General features: G+C 37.7%; 1 protein-coding gene and 1 long non-coding RNA gene across 2 annotated transcripts in view; one reads left to right on the forward strand and one right to left on the reverse strand.

Annotated features, from left to right (window-relative positions):
• Positions 1–41: 41 nt before the first annotated feature.
• The window catches only part of AKAP6 (A-kinase anchoring protein 6), a 273,079-nt gene continuing 255,674 nt past the window's right edge, over positions 42–17,446 (forward strand). Inside the window, 2 exon segments of the mRNA XM_031553601.1 lie at positions 42–169; positions 7,793–8,004. The gene's annotated coding sequence lies outside the window, so the exon portion shown is untranslated.
• The window catches only part of LOC104911183, a 22,732-nt gene continuing 11,393 nt past the window's right edge, over positions 6,108–17,446 (reverse strand). The window contains exon 3 of the long non-coding RNA XR_793703.2: positions 6,108–7,222. This is a non-coding gene — a long non-coding RNA (uncharacterized LOC104911183). The remainder of the gene's footprint in view (positions 7,223–17,446) is intronic.

A 17,446-nucleotide genomic window follows, 5' to 3' on the forward strand; every position in this document is an offset into this window, starting at 1 on the left:
TGCCCAGGCTTGCCCCAAGCACCTGTTTGTGCTGAGTAAGAGCCCCCCCAGGAAAAGAGAAAGCTGAGGGGCAGAGAGTCCCCCAGGTGTATCAACAAGCCTGTGATAGGCACAGTACTCTGCTGTTACAGCAGGCTGCAGTGTAGAAAGGATGTCTTTGTAAAAACAGGTCAGCAAGGGTTTTATTTTTATTTATTAATTTATTTTAGGGGTTCTGAAGGTTGTTGGGGGATAACCTGATTATTTTGCTTTTTCTATGTATAGGAAAAGTTGTTTTTGTTTTGCTTTTTCTAGCTTGATGGGATACAGGTCCTATCCTGGGATACTGAGGGAGAAATTAGCCTTTTTTGTCATATGGGTGAGCTTCTTTAATTCTCTTGTGTATTACTCCCTCTTCAGTGCTCCTCTGACTGGAGTGGTTGAGGTATCCTGTCTGATGCCCATCTCTGTGTTATGGTGTGTGGTAGCGGCTAAATCAGCCTGTTTAAGTTTTTCTTGGGGGTAGAGATAGCAAAATAGGAGAGAGCTGAGTTGTTCCCACAGGGGCTTACTTAATAGAGGCTGATAGTTTGTTGGTACTTGCCTATGGTAAGGGAACTCCCTTCAGCTCCTGGAAGGTTGTGAGAAGAAGAGGAGCAGGAAGATGTGGTTCTGGTGGTAAGAAGAGAGAAGGGAGGCTAGGAAAGTACTTCAAATATATTTTTCATACTGTGGCTAATGCTAATGAGCAGGAGGAGCTCTTCATTTCGAACTAATACTATTTCTTACTGTCAGCTAGAGCGGCAGTGCATATTCAGGAGGTACCGGAGGGCTGTATGGTAACTGCTAGGGAATTCTATCTGAAATCTGCCTTCTTCTTCCGTAGGCTCCTCATTACCTGATTTCTCTTTCTCTCTGTTGTCACCAATTTCACTAGTCATGAGAATAAACTTCTTGTTTGATGTTCAGTTAGTATTAATCAATTAAGAAGGTAGCTAAAGCATGATATATCTTTATTTTCTCCTACAGACTGATAAAATGCATATCAGATTTCTTTAAAGCTGGAAGAAAACCTGCTAAACCTGGTTGCCCATATTGTTGCATATGCTTTATGTCTATGCTGATACACTTGTGCTACAGAGCTAATAAGCTTGTTTGTGGTTGGCTCTGTGTTTGGGCTGTGCCTTAAAGCAGCCCTGTTTGCTGGTTGGGTTAGAGGGAAGAAGTCTATGTGTGTTGAAGTAAATTGAACTGCGTATCAATTGTCTGCTGTGCTTTACTGTGTAGATGATAGGTAAAATTTGCAAGTGTTAATTCCTTATTAGTGGAAACTTCTATGTTTACTAAAGAATGCTTTTAGAGTTCATACAGAACATGAAGTGACAGGTTGGATCAAACATGCAGTCTTTGTCTAGTGAACTCATTTTCAGAGCAGCACTATTCTAGACTTTCTGGAAGATTAAGTCTATAGCATGTACATACCTGGATAGTAATATGACACCTAACTGTTTTGGTTATCTTACATAGCCTTTAGTCTTAACCATAGCTGCCTCTTATATGTAGAAAGGTAGTCATGTAAAGAGAATACCAACCCAGTAAGTGGTTAATGTCCATTGTGATGTGAGGAGAATTTGTAATATAAAATCAGAATGATTATCAATATACAAAACAAAACATTTAAATCTGTGTGCCTATAGAATCCCCTGCTATTCAGGAATTCTGAATAGCAAGTCTGCAACAGGAAATTCTAACTAATAATAGTATAGCTAAGTGTATTTGTCCTTGGATAGTAAGTATATGTAGTTATTGTTTATATTACAGAGTGAGTAGACCTGTTCAATTCTGTCACTTTCATGGGGTTTATGCTATTACTAATGCCTTGTGCAGAACTCTCAAAAACTGTAATATGAATGTAATGATATGTTCTAAGGACAATATATACACCTCTAGTTGAGGCACAGCCATCTCATCTGCTTGTTATCTTATCTGTGAATTAAACTGTTTGGTATTTCTCACCAGTAATCAAAGTGAGACAAATGAGGTTATAGCTTTTTATTTGAGACAGTGGTTGGCATCTTCAAGTGAAAACCTACAGAACTCTTCTCTCCCAACATGTGGTTCACTTGGTCACTTAAACAAAAAGGTGAATGACTGGAATGTGAGACTTCATTATTTTGCTGATGCCTCCTTCTCAAGCTAGTCAATATGAGATTGTAATGTGCTGAGTGGTGCTTGTAATGTGCTGTTGGGCCTAATCTGCATTTTCTCTCAAGGTCTCTTATCCATGGTTATCAAACTAACTATAACATTAGGTTTTTGAAAGTGTAATGAGGCGTTTTCTACTTGTGCTAATTACTTCTGCTGTATATGAGTTTTAGCACCTTGCAGCAACTTCTAATCTGATATTTCTTATCATGTTATTCTTCCTGTTTTTTTTTTAATGTAAATAGAGGTTTTGAAAGCACTGACTCCATTAAAGGAGTTTGTTAATTGTCTGACTTCAGCTTCTAAAAATTCTTGCTTTAACTAGTAGAGAGAAACATGCTATATTTTAGCCTCTGTGTATGTGTGTACAGCAAGTGACTTAGCTTTAGTATGAACTAAAGTTTTAGCGTAATAGTGGAAAAAACAGCAGCTGGCATAAGCATGTCTGAGCTGAGTTAAAATAAGCCTACTGATGAGCAAATAGCAGTTTAAATCCAGCAACATGAAGCCAAAAAGCTTATTCAGCATTGCCTGTGAATTTTTGTGGTCTCTTGTGTGTACTACATTTATGCCATTTGCTTGTTTTTCTTACTGTGCAATACTTACTGAAGGTATGAAACAACTGGGGAGGAGCATCACTGACTAGAGGTAGAGGAATCGGATGCTTTAGAACATATTGGCCAAGTATAGTATATAAACCAGTCAGTGATGGTAATCAGCTGATCGGCTTGTTTTCTGTTGTTGCTTTTTTTTTTATCTCTTATTTCTTATCGGTAGGGTTGTAACTGAGAAAACCAATGTTAGTATAAGGTAAATGAAGGTTAAGATCGTAGAATCATAGAACGGCCTAGGTTGAAAAGGACCATAATGATGATCTAGTTTCAATCCCCCTACTGTGGGCAGTGTTGCCAACCACTAGACCAGGCTGCCCAGAGCCACATCCAGCCTGGCCTTGAATGCCTTCAGGGATGGAGCATCCACAACCTTTCTGGGCGACCTGTTCCAGTGTGTCAAAACCCTCTGTGTGAAAAACTTCCTCCTAATACCCAACCTAAATCTTCCCTGTCATACTTTAAAGCTATTCCCCATTACTAGTTTCTCATCTAGGGATTTTTGCATTGATAGGAGAGTGTGGGGAAAGGAAGTTAACTTAGGAGAAACAGGCTATGAAGTTACAGGCGGAACAAAATATAGGACCAGCAAGGTGAAATTATATAGTCTACTAGAATGCTTGAAGTGCAAATAGGAAAAGAAGAATTTTACTGAGTTTACAACTCACTGTTAAATGAATCAGATGAATGTATTAGTGATGTTTTGAATGGAAAGAGACTAAAGTGATTGGTGTAGACAATTTTGCAGTATTCAAGACATGAAGTGAACAGGTCTCACCTTTACTTCAGACTGGTATAAGTGGTGATGAAATGGGAAGATGCACACAGTGGGGTATGTTTAATAGATATGGCTATAATGAGGACAAGTGTTATATTTAATAAGCTGCTGCCCTTCTAGTGCTTTTTTTATTCTCTTTATAATATACTATTGGAGTGGTTGAAGTCATGAGACCAAAGGAAAACGGAGTACTCCAAAATCTATTGCTAATATACAATACTGTATTCCTTGCAGTGTTTTAACACTGCAGTAGTTGGTCTAGAGTGAGACCAAAACACCTGAAACTTGTTTCTCTATCTAAAGAACAAGAGCTCATTAGTGGCTAGCAGAAGTGTTCCATTACTCACATCTCTGCTGTACCCTTTCAGTGTGATGGGAATAGAGATGATGCCTTGCTTTCTAACACAATACATTGAGTCATGACTAAATATAGTGTAAGGTGGAATGAAAAGATTTTATTTTATCTACATGTGGATGTAGAAAAGGGATGAATAAAATTCTCTAGCTTGTATGTCATTGTTATCTTTCTTATATGTTCTTGACTGCTTTTATTTTTCTTAACTCCTGAAGATATTTCTGAATAGAGTGAGGATCAGATGTTTATATTAGGTGCACTCATGTTATTGAGATTGTAGGCGACAGCGCGCTTCTTTCTAAGTTATTAACCTTCAAAAGATGAAGCAAGGCAGCCTTGCTTAGAGAAAACAGACTGACTTTTTAACCTTTAGTCTAGTGGCATCTATGGAGACCAGTGTGCAGGTAGAAAATCAGTGACCCCATTCCCTTTCAGGTTGTAGTGTGAAATGTTCTTCTTGTAAATAAGGAAATCTCTGGGATATGATTTGGGGTGAACAAGGGGATCCACACTCAAATATAAATTGGCTTGTAGTTCTGGTCAGCTTATTCTTCAGTGTGCTTTCCCATTTCTCTCTTGGCTATTAGGGTAAAGTATAGCTGGTAAAAAGTAAGCAACCATCACGTTCCATTTGGAGGGGGGAAAGCCACAAAAAGGAAACATCTGGATTTTTGCAGAGATGATGACATTTTACTTTGTTTACTGAGTTTGCTATTAACTCATTTTCTTGAACATAGTTAAATAGAAGATAAGTAATCGTAGGATTTGGCCCTGGCTTACTACTGATCTTATTGAGGGGAAAGCAGAACTTAATAAAATTAAGGTAATGCCTACAGTAATGCCTACATATATGGCAAAGGGTGGCTTCTTGAAAAGTGCTGTGGATTGTGCTACATATCATTATCTGAATAAATGGATAGTAGGAATAAACAATGGCAGTAGTAGATGGAACTCTTTTATCCTTTCAGATGAAAAATCAATCAGAGTTCTGCCCTTCAGATCAGAGGACTGCAATGGGGGCAAGGGTGAAATGCATTGCTACTTATGTCAGAGAGGGAGAATGTGGTAAATACCTTACTCTATATTCCTATTTTAATGTCCAATCTGTGTTGTTATTACTGAAATAATGATGAAGTATTTCTATTTTGATAAAAAAAAAAGGTGTATTTGAAGCCCTGTGCTTGTGGCTTGGAAACCTAGTTGGGATGCATCAAAATGATCATGATGTCAATGTGGTGATATAATGAGTTGTGTTCTGTCTCCATCTCCTGTTTTGGGAAACCAGTAGGAGTAGGAATGAAAAGCAATTTTAAAGCATAGTTTTTAAATATGTCAGTCCTGGGTTGGATGGATAACTGCAGTCTTCACTTTTTTCTTTTTTTCACTTTATGGGGTGGGGGGAAACCCAGCTGGAGCAGTGAGACTGAGCTTTCTTCCTCTAGATTCCCAGTTCTACAGGATAGAAAATGAAGTTTTCATGATGTTTAGGCTAAAAATCCTTAGCTTGTGCTCTGTCTGGGACCCTCTTGTTGCAGCTGCCTTGCACACAATCTGACAGGCTCTGGCTCATGATCAATGTTTTTTGATGGGGTTGAAATATACCACAAAACAGGCTGCTATTTAAAGTATGTCAAACAGCCAAAAGTCAGGAAAATCACTATAATTTTGTCTCCATTTTTGTATTATCATTTGCATATGTGGATACCCAGACTTGTACAGTCTGTAATTAACAGTAAATAGGCAGACATCTTTAGAAAAATATTCTAATATTTTCCTTGCTGCTGTCTGACTCCTTTCCCATCCACCCTCATTGCTGTGTCATCTCTGCTCCTACTTCACCCTACAAGAAAAGCTTGATGTAGGCTATGCAGCTAAATGTTAGTCTGGAAACAGAGCTGGGCTAGAGTAGAATCTTGGCCGGAGCAGGTCTGGCTATATGTGGGACTGACCCAACGCTTGCTTCCCCTTATGCTCTCATGCTTCCTTGTGCTCTCTCCACTGGTTGTACTCCTCCAGCTACTGGATGTGGAATGGGTCAGAGCTGTCAGATCAGCTGGTGATTACTCCTGGATCTCACCACTTTCCTAAGAATAATAATAAAACAAAAGCTTGCAGGCTCCATTCAGTACTCCCATAGCAGTAAAAATACTTTAAAAATATACTGAATAGTGTTTGGTTCTTTAGAGAAATAGATCCCCTACATGAATTTCAGGAAGTTGTCGTTTATTTGGGTGCTATAACAATTAGCCTACTGTAAATACTATTGTGTTTTGATGACATTCCTTCACTTCCATAGCAGTCCAGCCTAAATGACATTTCAGTCACATTGTCTTCTATTAAATTGCAGATAATATCCTAAAGGGCCTAAGCAACATTTAAATGTTCAAAAATCTAGAAATAAATCCACTGTCGCTCTTGCAAGTAAAACTTTATCTTGAGATGGTAGATCTGATTTGTTGAGTTAACTTGAGAGCTGAATTGTTGTGTTGTACTGACATAGGATTAATATTAGAAGATAAGGTGTCAGGTGTGAGAACGTAAAGGATGAAGAGGTTCGACAGTAGATAGTACTAGGTATTTACAAAGTTGGTAGAGAAGCTTCGTATTTAATCTGTTATTAAATACATATGCATGCCAACTTTCTTTGAAAAGTAAGTTGAAAGAGAAGAGGTATAATTATTTCAAATGGTTTTCTCTAAAATCAAAGATTTTTTTTTTTTTTTACTTACACCGAGGTTTAATGGAATCAAGTACTTCAGACAGTGGTGCATGTGTTTATTTGACATCTGCAAGACACTGAGGCTTCTTGGTTCAGGTTGGGCTTTTTGTTTCCTCCTGGGCCTCAGCATATAAAGTATACAGACTCTGGTCTTTTGTGTATTTTTAATTTTTCTACCTTGTAGAAGGGATTTTCATGGATTGGGAAAAACAGTTTTTACCAGAAACATTTTTCATTCAAACAGAACTGGCAAATAGCCCAAAATATGGTGATTCTTCTTTGGACATGAATTTTAATTTCCAGACAGCCCCTCTTAATGGTCATTCATGACCTTTTCTTCTCTCATCACCACTGTGAGCTGCCAGGGGTGAGGTCTGCAGGCCTTGTCCTGGGCCATGGAGCAGGTTCTGAAGAGGGCCCTTTCTGTTGCAAGCTGATGCTGGGTCCAGGTGGGGGTTGGTGGCGGCCCACTGGGCCCACAGCTTGCCCACGGCTCTGTCTCCACTCGACTGCTTGATGGGCAGATGAAAGCCTGGCTACTCAGCATGCAGATGGTAGCACAGGTCACCCTACAGCTGAAAAAAATGATAAGGAGCTTTTTACTTGGTTGGTTAGAAACTTCTTTACACTCTGGTGAATAAAAAGCCTTTTCTTTTTTAAAATAATAATAATAATAAAAAAGCAACAAAAAACCTGTGCTTATTGTTATTCACTCAACAGTGTGAAATCTGATGGTTTTGGAGTACTAAGCGTGTTTTTCCCTGGCAACAAGATATTTTTTTAAAATGACAGATTGGCTTGTAGGAGCAGGGTGGGGCAGGGTAAATATGCATGCTTCTTATAATACTGTAGAATAGCTATTGTCCTTACAGCCCTGGTGTTAAAAATCATGCTACTGTTTATTTTGAACTTTTTTTTAATGGTAAAGAATTCTGGCTAGCAAGATGTTCTTAGATTGGCAGAGGTAATATTAAGTTTTAAATATGAAAATAGTGAATAGTGCATAGATCTTGATTCTGTATCACTGTGCCAGAATAATCTGTCTAAAACAGTGCTTGATAAAAGACATTTACTTGAACATGGACTAAAAAATCTGTGGCACAGTACTTTAAAAGCCTGTTTGCATATTGTCTGTTTCTTTAAAGGGCTTCCGTATTGTCTCGGGCTCCCCTGGAAATGCAGTAAGGATTCGTATCACATCTCCGTTGCCATAGCAACAGCAGTCTTTCCCATAATGAGCTGCATCATCTGAACTGATGTCACAGCATCATGCAGCAGGTCACACAAGGCACCTCCTAGTATTGCATCCTACAGATGTGCCGTAAACATCAAAAGAGGATGATTTGAACAGGACATGGTAAGTGTGAAATGTTGTGCTGTTCTTAATTGCACCATTATCTTTCCTGTTTTATAAGGCTTTTCTAATATGAGAATGTGTGGATTTTGCCTTATGAAAATCATTCTGAGAAAAGATGCTGCATGCCTAAATGTTGTTTTTCAGGCAGATAGGCTAAGACAAAGGCCTACAGAAAATGCATTCAATACATTGTCTTTGTATTTGAGATTATCTCTGAAGATTTGAAGAGAATGTGTTTAGATTTCACAATCCAGTTGAAGTTGCTACAGTTTGATATGCTTAAATGGAAAGAATAACTATTTTAAGTTTTAATGCCATAAAGGTAGCTCATTCTTTTCCATGCATCTTTAAGTATTTCTTTTATATTCAGCTCTTTTTTTTAACCTACTGTATTTTAATAATGTTAATATAACCTATTTATTTTCAATGGCCTTCCATACCCAAATAGCACAGAAAAAATACCTCATGAACCAGTACTGAACAAGCAGCTGGCACTGTATTAATTTAAAACGTTTTGGTTTTACCCTATTTCTGCTAGTATTCTTAAACAAAAAAATAAAAATTGATATGACTGTCAGATAATAACCAGGTGTTCTGTAAGTACAGTAGTTTTTAGCTTTTCAACTGTTTCTTTCCTCTGTTTTTATGCTGGTCATTAATATGAATGTAGTGGATTTCAGATCTGCTTTCCTTCTAGTAAAGGAAAGGGTTTTTTTTTTTTTTTTTTTCCTGCTGCAACTGCAGTAAAAGGTGTAGCCAAAGATTCAGACATTCTGAGGGCTTTTGCTGTTCATAAATAAGAATATGCGTAAGTATAAATGCTTCTGTGCTTATAGTGGGAAGAAAATGTGCATCTTTTATGTAGTAAATTGGTTAAAAACATGCCTATAATATTTAGAAACTCTTTGCAATGTCCTATATTCATTTACTTTGTATTAATATCTCACTTCTGGAGGCCAGGCTGATTTTGCTAAACCTAATCTTGCTGTATGGTGTGTAGCATTGTTTAATTTTTTGGTTTTGCATATTAGAAAGGTTTGATCTTTCAGCTGCTTGCTTTTAGAAGGAAAGAAAAGACCAGACACATGTCATTTTAATTGATCAATATGTCCACTAGGAATTAGGGAGTGGTCTCTGGCTCTGTTCTGCCCATGTAGCTTATTTGAGAAGTGCATCAAGAGGAAAAAAAAAAACAAAAAACAAAAAAAAAACACCAGCAACTACCAATCTTTTACTGATGTCTATATTTGTGTTTTTGATCACTTATACTTGATAAAGTATGGAGTGGTAAATATAATCTGATTATCCTTCACAGGGATAGATATGATGGGCTTATCTGACGAAGCTGGAATGGAGCTCCTATATTTTAATTAGACAGCTGCACTGCTCTTAGGCCATTTTCAGCATGAACTAAGCATGTTTGTTTCCCTTTCCCTATTAAAAAATGAAATAGAAATGTTTGCAAATGAACACTATAATTATGTTGCTTTTTTTTTTATCTGTGAGGCATTCTACATTATGAAAGTAGTGATCCTCTGTGTTAATGGCACTCTCATCAGGCAAATGTGGAAGGCATGAGTTAGCAAGGGGAAGGGCGGGGTGGCTGAGGTCAGAAGGGAGTTGTCAAGCAATTTAAGTTCCAGCTTTAGGGGCCATTTCGTAAGGACTGCTCATAGGACGTGCTTCAATAGAATATTATGCCATTATTAATATCAGTGTATTTTGTTAGATTTTGCACGTGACAAGATTATCACAAAATAAAAAGTTAGGGAGAATGTTGAAGAAATACTTCTGACAGTACTTGTGAACAAATGGTCTGCTATGAAATCTCTGGTGCAGGTTGTCTTTGTTTTTTTTTCATTATTGGTTTTAAAAAAATATATATATATTTTAATATATATATATTTTATATATATATAAATTGTAAAGTACCTGTCATTCTATACCACTCCCTTCTCTCACAGCATTGTTTGCCCTGGGAAACACTCAGTGATATTGGAGCTCTGATGACAGTACTAGTGTTGTGGTGAACAGCTCTGCTAATTCTGACTTCAGCACAGTGCCTCAATTAGAGAATACTTCCCATTTATTTTTTGTACAGGCCCCAGTATTTCACTGAGATCTGTATGAGATATGGAAAAGTATGGAATAATAAAGAGTCTTTATTATGAATTGCAAACCTGATTGCTTAAGTCAATTAAGTCATTAAGACAATGACTGAATATAGAAACGCTATAGATGCAATACAATTTTGATTCCTGTTTAAATATATTCATAATTTGGACAATTTTGTGAGACGGTTTTCAGCAACAGTCAAGCTGCGTTTGTTTACATTTTGTTCCACTACTGGATTTACTGAATCATCCTTACCAAAGGTAAAACATCTTGAAAATATATTCAGTTCTCTTTAAGTAACTGAATTCAGATGGATTGCTCTGATAGACTTCTTTGTATATGCAATTTTATACTGACATGTGATTGGATATTGAAGTATATTCATAAACTGTAAGGATGTTAGCATTTAGTCTTTGCTATGATAAAATCCTTTAGAATAATGTCAATTAAATATTTTCTACATAGCCTGGAACTGCAAAGAGAGAAGCAGAAGCTTGATTCTTCCCAAAACAGTTGTGGGATTTAATGGCAAGATCCAACTCCTGCAGTGGAAGTTAGTACAGTATGCTGACAAAACAAATCCTAACAACAACTAAAAACCTCCTGAACAGCGATCAGAACATGTCCTCTATGGAAGAAAGCAATCATTCTTCTCTAATGCTGAGGGAATCCTGTGCTCTAGACTCTATCTTCTTTGTGTTGTGCTGCAGTAGAGTAGTGCTGAGTAGGTGTCAACCCCATGGATCTGGAATTGCTCTGCGTCCAGAAACTCATCCCTGTTAAATTGTAGGAGTCTTCTTTATCCGAAGAGCTCAAGGCGTTTATTAGATCTGGTGGCCTTCCAAAATGACAGTGAAATATTTCCTTCAAAATAATTTAAAAGAAAAAGACATTCTGTGTTCTAGTTAACTTGTACTCTTCTGTAAAATTACTGCTGTGTCATAGGAGAAATACTGACAGCATTCTGAGCTTGGTGTGTGTAGTTTTTTTTTGTGTGTGTGTGTGTGTGGTGTTTTATCCTTCTGAATGCTACTGGCAATAAGAAAAGGTATGGCTAACTGGAATATTTGAATTTACTCTATTTAAGTACTATATTGTGTTTAAAAGAACAAAAAAAAAAAATTAACATAGTAAGAGGTGTTATAATTCTATTTTGAAATACTACATTTATATTTTGCATTGCAAGTTTGACCTGTGCATGCAATGTAGTGTCTGTGCACTGAGATTATACTTGCATTAGTAGGATAAAACTAATGATATATGATTTGAAAGATGACTTTAAAGGATTATCTTGCAAATAATTTATGCCTGAATATCAATGTTTCAGTTGACGAGGGGGGGAGAAAGGTGCCTTTTGATTTGCCCTTTTGCTGAAAGGGGCTGCACATCACGGAAGATTCCAGTAGCAGAAAGTAAGGAAAACTGTGTATGTTGCTCCTATCAGAAGCCATTTGAGCTGGGCCAGGCTTTTCCTGACGCAGAAAGAGAAGGAGTGAGAGGAAAAAGCTGGGTTGGATGGAGATCCAGGGGAGCCTGGATTGCTACTCTATGTGCTGCGGAGTGGGATGTGTGGATGGACAACCGTGTCTCATGTCACAGTCGTGACCTAACATTCCCCCAGAAGAGGCAGCCACCACCTTTCAGTTCTCAGCTTCTGTAGGCTTCAGCATAGGGAAGGAGAGACCACAGCTGTACTTTTAACTCAAACGCTTTTTATAGAGACATTTTCTATGTTGTTGTTCTTTAAAAGCCTTCTCTCCCTTGTTTTCTGGGTGGACACCTGTCCTATTATTCAGTTATCTAAAGGCTTGGGGAGCATTTTTCTTTCCTATGTTAGGTTTTGGATCTATCATTTTCTATTGACTCTAAAATAAAAACACTGCCTTTCCTCTCCTCCCCCCGCCTCTGCCACCCTTTACATCTTTAAGGTCAGGCATAAAAAGGTGTAATACAAATCCATAAACTGACGTGGAATGGTCATTGTGGCTTTTCACTATGTAAATGTTTATGCTATTGATAAGGTTCAGTGCATCAGAAAGGTCTTAAGCCAAGTTATTTAAGAGAATCAAAATGAGTTTTCCTCAATCAAAAGGCTTCTCACTCTCAAGATGCCTTTGGAGAAGCTTTGCTTCATGAAGAAAAGAAAAGGGGGATGGTAAAGAAAAGTAAAACTACTCACTCACATATAGTTTCTCCCTTCTTTTGTGGTTGAAGCTTCAAGTGTCTAAGCTCTTGTATGTTCTGAATCCCAGCAAGGCTGACTCAGCTATGCATTACTCCAAGGTCAAAAATTCAGTTCTGTACAGTTCACAGTGTCTGGCATTTTCAGACAAGACACTTAAAGCCAGGAGTCCTCTGCTCTGTGTGAACTCACACTTCTCATGGCACACGCTTGATGCACTGTTGCCCTGGCCAGTTTGGCTGAAGTACATCTCCTCCTGCTTCTTGTCCAGTACTCAGTCACTGTGCCAGCCAACAAGGGGCATGTCCCTCTGGGGAATGAATGTCTCTAAACCACCTAGGAATGAAGACTTTTTTTTTTTTCTTAAATGTAAGTTGTTCCCAGGCTGTGGAGTAATTGTTGTGTCCTACAGAAAACATTGATCTCAAAGCTAGGGTTGGAAGATGAATCTTGTGAGCTGTAATAGCTCTTTACTACATTTGCCAGCTTTGTGGCTTCTGCAACTGCTGAGGGTACCCAGGGCCAGTAGTCAGCACTCCAGTGGCTGATGGCTGAGGGGAACTGGGGAATCCTTTGTGTGGCTGTCAGGTATCTGCAAGAATCACAGAATGGCCAGGGTTGGAAGTGACCTCAAGGATCATGAATCTCCAACCCCCCTGCCACAGGCAGGGCCACCAACCTCTCCATTTAATACTAGACCAGGCTGCCCAGGGCCTCATCCATTCTGGCCTTGAACACCTCTAGGGCCGGGGCATCCACAACCTCTCTGAGCAGCTTGTTCCAGCACCTCACCGCTCTCTCTGTAAAGAATTTCCCCCTGACATCCGAAGGTGGATGCATGGATTCAGAAAAGCTGGTGTCCTGAAGCTGTGGCACACCAAATGCTTTCCTCATACACCTCAGATATATGCTTGTATTTTTGTCTGTAGTTTAGAAATGTGTGCTCTCTTTGTCAGAGATCTTCCTCCTGAGATAGAATTCTAGGAGGAAATAGCTCTATGAAATAAATTTCTCAACACCCACAGTAAGAGGGTCTTTTGGGAGTTGACACACTTAAGGACTGCCTTTGGCAAAGTTAGGTTATACTAAAGAAAGCAACTAGCGGCTTGTTTTCTTCTCAGTATAATGGTAACTTGTAAATTTTTCTATTTCAAGAGGAGCTCCTTACTGATTGTAAGCTGGTTGTTGACATTGTTTCAGGATTAGGAGGAAGACAAAGCTGCTTCAAAGAATAATGTAAATTATTTACCAATTTCATGTATGAATAAAATAAGTAGTATGTGTCTGAATAGAGAGCAAGTTCTGTTTTTTTTTTTCTTTGCTGTGACTTCTTGGTATGACTTCTCTTGTTTTTTGCTGTGTCACTTCCAAAACATTTTCTCTCTGGATTAAAATCTTGAAGCTGAGTCTCTTCTTCGATATTGAAATTCATCCTGTCTCTGTAACTCCTTACTCCTGTAAGGAGTAACTGTTTACTCCTGTAAACTTGCACTTTATATTAGACTTTCACTTCTTATTTTCAGCTCCTACTCAATTCTATTACATATTGACTTTCTCTGCATTTTGCTTTTTCAGCATTCTGTTCCTGAATGTTGCTCCTGTAGTAGTCGCTCTTTTATACACAGCTATCATTCTTTTTTTAAATCCCTCACAAAAGAGAGAAAAAAAAATTTTCTCTAGACTGTCTTTAAAAAGTAGCTTATGAAAAGTAAAATAGAAATCTTGTGGGACTTTGTGTGTATTACTGTGTTTTAAAATAAAGCAATTTGGACATCTCCATTGAAGTCTGAATACAAACTGTAGAAGCTGTGTGTGTGTGTGTGTGTGTGTGTGTGTGTGTATCTAATTTGTAAATTACTAGTACTTACCTTTTCCTAGTAATAGTCTTTCTATTAGGGTTTTTTTTTTAAGTTAGGAATTTCTGCTCTAAGGATTAATTAACTTAGCCAGATATCTTAGAAAACAAACTGTATACTGGAGTACAAGAAATTAATTTTCTTTATTTTTAGTTATAGTACTTAAGTAAAAAACTAAGTTCTTCTTGGTTTTTTGTTTTTTTTTTTTAATCTTTGTAGTTTTATAGGTTCGTTCCTGTTATTTTTTTCTGGGGGTTGGCTTTTTCTGCTTTTTATCAGTCTTATAGACTTATAAGACTAGCTCATATTGTGGGTATCTCAAACCCTGAGTTTTTATACAGTGTTTGTTACCTGCTCTAAATTAGGATGCATCTGAACATGATTACCTTGGGGTCATTCTAGATTTTCAAAAGTGGAGAACCTGTTTCCAGTTGCTTAAGGCAAATGTTGAGCTTATTTATTTGGTTTTAAACAGTATTAAAAATTCACCGCTTTGTTGCTGGAAGCTGAAACTACTTAGTTGGTGACAGAAAAGAAAATTTACATGCACCCCTTACTCAAAAAGAAAACAAACAATGTAGAGCACTTTAAGTTGTAAAAACTATTTCCTTTTACCAGCTAGATAAATCCTTGTCAGTGACAGGTCACTGCTAAGGAAGTAAGTAAAGATATTTCAACAAAATGGGTTTAAAAAATAAAAAGTCTAAGAGTAAAATACTTGCCTAGTGTGATATTAGCCTTATTAGGTAGGAAGTTGGAATGTAAGGATAAATCCTTGGTTTGCATTGCACACTGTGACTGTAGCTGCTTGTGACTGAGCCCACCGATAAGTTTGAATCAAGTGACTTGTATTGCACTTCTCCTATTGATAAACATGTACAGATTTCTGACAGATGTTTGATAAGGACTGGTAAAACTTACACGGTGAATGCAAACAAAAAAAGAGCTGGATATTGTCATGTCTGAAGGCTGTGTTAAGAAGTTTTTTAAGCTCATATTCCAAGGTGAGCCTTTAAGAACCTCAAAATACAAGTTAGCAATGACTGCATTAGTGAAAGACTTCGCTCAACACTTAGTTTTTGTCATGAAGAAATGTATTTCAGAGCTGAGCTCTACTGATAAACTGGGGTCCGCTGAGAAGGCTTTTAAATATAGTACATCTTTTGAAGCTGTTTCATGTAGCTCTACTGCAGGTTACTCACAATATTCAAGTGTGTTAGAATGTGTTTAGAAAAAGCTATTCCTGTTGAGGAGACCAATTCCCTGGCCAAGGCAAGTCTGTACTAACAAAGTGTGTATCTGTCTTGCACTTTTAAGCTGCACTGCTAGTCTCTGAAAACATGCCAAATTTTATAGGAATAATAAGCTGGATTTTGATTGCCACGCAAGAGACACAAAAGCAAACCCACATAAAACCCATAGATTGAAATAGGAAAAGCTATTGTCAGACTTCAAGATGTCCTGGTTGTTCTGCTGAGGCAATGACACAGCAGATAAGAGAGTTGCCATTTTAAGGGTCAGCTATTAGAATACACTGGGTGAATTTTGTGGTTTCTTAATGTGCCATTTGGCCTTGCTTCTTCTCAAAACTTTGTGTTAACATTTCATTAGATATTTAACTACAACACCCCAGTTTAGTTCCTAGTGATTTGATGTACTGATAACTTGGAATATAAATCAGAGCATTTTTGCTGCTTTTGCATCTGGAAGAGGTAGAGTTAATATGCCCTGTGCATGATGTAAGACCAGGCAGTATGTTGGCCACAATGCTGACTGTTCATTGAGAAGGAAACAGTTTTAACCATCTGAGTGCTGAGCACCTGTATGCAAAATAATAGCTTTATTAAAGAACCTTTTAAATAAACTGAAAGGCTTATACTCTGGCTTTCTGTGAATTATGCAGTAATGAACTTTTCATAGTGCTACTTTGAATCAGATTGGAACTCTAATTTGCTGATTCCAACTGTGAAACTTCTGTAACTTTTAAAGTCAGTTAGGTCAAATGGGATAAATCCCCCTCACGTCCCTGTTGTTCCTTCATGTCCTTGGGCAATGTGGAGAAAGGTGTTTTTTTTTCCAGCATGTTGAGAGCATGAGTGGTGAGTTACACTGTACAAAGATACGAGATTAATGTTTGGGTGAAGTAAGACCTCAGCTGCTGTCTATTCCACATTGTTCATGAAAATGTACTGAAACATTTTGATGTATGATGACTTCCTGGATTTGAATTTTGCTGTAATATGATATACAGTAACAGCTGGTCTAGGAAGTGATGTTATGCTGTATGCATGCTAGGTGACACTATGATCAGTTTAACTATGCGTGTGCGTGTACATGTGTGCACTTGTATTCAGGCAGAATAGAACAGCCAGAATGGCACAAGTGAACACTGGCAAAGAGCAGTTGGATAGGGGTGTTGAAGGTAAAATGTGAAAATCTGAAGTAAGCAATCTAGAACTGGGGATTTTTTTTCTTCTGAGATAAAGGATTAGACAGTACAAGATTTAGACCTGCTATCAAATGTCTGGAAAACTGGGTGTTTTTGGCAATACAAAAACTTGCAGATGTAAATAGCATTGACAAACTTCTAAGCCTGGTTAATTGAAAATAAGAGCTTAATTCCATAATTAATTTATGGTCAGATATCTTCACAGTCTGAGTCAATATTGACAGAAAGGTAAAAGCACCTGGTCTGCATAGCTCAAGGACATAAATGCATATTGTTCTGCCGTGAATACACTTATTTCTTTTTGGAAAAGAAAGGAAACCCACGAGGCTTTTCTGTGATCCTGAAGGACTCCTTTCTGCAGCTAGGGCTTGACAAAAGTATTGCACAAAAAGCTGTTTTCTTAGTGATTGCTGACTCATTGAAACACCTATTGCTGATCTTCATGAAATCCTAGGTTATTTTTGTTCAGAGAGCAAACAGCCTGAAATAGCTAATGACTGATGGATATGAATTAACCTGAGCTGCAAGATGCACAGAGCTAACATCTGTTATGAATTAGTCTGATCCCTGGCTTCTGGGGATGACTTTATTTTCCAGTCTAATAAGTACACATTTATAGAAACTGGAATAGCTGTAACTGTCAAGTGAGCTAAGGATGTTAGCTTTCAATCTATATGCCAGTCTATCAGGGAGTATGGCAAGAATGGCATCTTAAAAGGGTTAAGAGTTAATGTAGGTCCCACAGTTAAGCTGTATTGATTTCACTGTTTGGTTTACCTTAACATGTATACTTGCATGTAACTTTGTTTTCATCTTTTGAGTGTTTTTTTTTTTTTTTTT

This window comes from Meleagris gallopavo, chromosome 5, assembly GCF_000146605.3.
Source record: "Meleagris gallopavo isolate NT-WF06-2002-E0010 breed Aviagen turkey brand Nicholas breeding stock chromosome 5, Turkey_5.1, whole genome shotgun sequence".
NCBI classification, from domain to species: domain Eukaryota; kingdom Metazoa; phylum Chordata; class Aves; order Galliformes; family Phasianidae; genus Meleagris; species Meleagris gallopavo.